This window comes from Myotis brandtii, unplaced genomic scaffold, assembly GCF_000412655.1.
Source record: "Myotis brandtii unplaced genomic scaffold, ASM41265v1 scaffold2089, whole genome shotgun sequence".
NCBI classification, from domain to species: Eukaryota; Metazoa; Chordata; class Mammalia; order Chiroptera; family Vespertilionidae; genus Myotis; species Myotis brandtii.
This window is the reverse complement of record NW_005357800.1, coordinates 205155-206541: the sequence shown is the minus strand read 5'-3', so window position 1 is coordinate 206541 and position 1387 is coordinate 205155. Positions and strand designations below refer to the sequence as shown.

The window sequence follows — 1387 nt, the reverse complement described above, 5'->3', positions numbered from 1 at the left end:
GGGGGGGGGGGGGCTGGCACAGGTGCCCAAGGGGAGGCTGGTGGCCTTTCTGGAGCCGGAGGGTTGCAGGGGGCCTGGCCGGGAGCGGAAGCGCAGTCTGGGACCACAGGGCAGGGAAGCCAGTGGGCTGTCCAGTGTAGCCCGGGCTCTGCGCGGCCCGAGGATGGGGGAGGCCGGGAGGAAGCCCCGTGCCCACTGGCGGGAGGCGAGAGGCGAGAGGACGTTCAGTGAGATGGCGCCGGGCCCTGCTCAGGTGGGGAAGCCTTTCCCGGATTGTTGCTGTCGCTCTCCACGAGGCGGCTGCCACACGTCGGCACCATGGGTGCCCACGCTTCCCCCAGTTAGCTCCCCGATACTCTCCCAGGGCCACGCATGCCCGTTGGAGGCTCACGCCCAACCTCTCAGTCTCGGGGAAGCCCCAGTGGGCCATGCAGAGAAATCGAGGCCGAGGCGTTCGGCGGTGACGCCCACCAGGACCAGGGCTACCAGGGGACACCCCCACCTGGGGCTCCCAGGGCACAGGAGGCATCAAATCCCGTGCCCCAGGCTCTGGACTCCGCCGAGGGGAGGGGGCCCGTTACTCAGTCGTCTGTACCGGCTTCAGTCGCCCCAGCGCCTGAGGTCCTTAGAAGGAGAGGCTGTCGCCTGCGCTGAGGCCTTATCTCACTTCCTATGCAGCCGGCTCCCTCTTGAGCAAGAGGCCTCCTCACTGTGCCTTCGCACGGTGTTCCTGTCCCGCCCCGCCCAGACCTCCTGCCTGGGAGCCCAAGTCTCACTTCTCATTTCTCACCGGGACCCAGGCCACGCCTGCCCGCTCAGTTCCCATAGCCCAGAGCGGCCCCTGGCCCTGCAGCAACCTGGAGTCCACCCCCACCCCGGCCCAGCAGGGACGGCAGTGAGCAAAGCTGGAAACCTGCTTCCATTCCCAGTCAGTCTCCCTCTACATCCACCTGCTGGGCTCCCAGTGGCCGGGCACCGCAGGCCGACTCCAAGTGCCCCCCTCACTCCCCCGAACAAGCGTAGGTGGGCGTTCTCATTGTAAAGATGGCGAAGCACAGAGGTTAACTACACGGTCATCTTTAAGAAGTAGCCGAGCCAGGTTCGAACCAGAGCCTCTTTCCTGCAGCCTCCACCCTTCCTAGCTCCGCACCTGGGCACCTGGACTTCAGGGGCAGAGGGTGGGGTGAGGGGACCGGCCCCCCTCCTCCCAGGGGCCTCTGTCTACATGTGCCTGAGTTTCCCAGTGGGGAGCACGGTGTCTGAGTCCCCGCAGCCCCGCCTAAGCCTCTGTCCTCAGCTGCCTGCCCAGGCGCCCACCTTCTCGGGTGGAGTCAGGACCTCCCCGTACAGCGGTCCCATGGACCCTCCACCCGCCCACCACCAGAAC

The 1387-nt window shown here is 66.9% G+C and overlaps 1 protein-coding gene across 1 annotated transcript in view; it reads left to right on the top strand.

Moving 5' to 3' along the window:
* The window catches only part of CCDC86 (coiled-coil domain containing 86), a 3669-nt gene that overhangs the window by 250 nt on the left and 2032 nt on the right, over positions 1–1387 (top strand). The gene's annotated exons all lie outside the window — the stretch shown is intronic.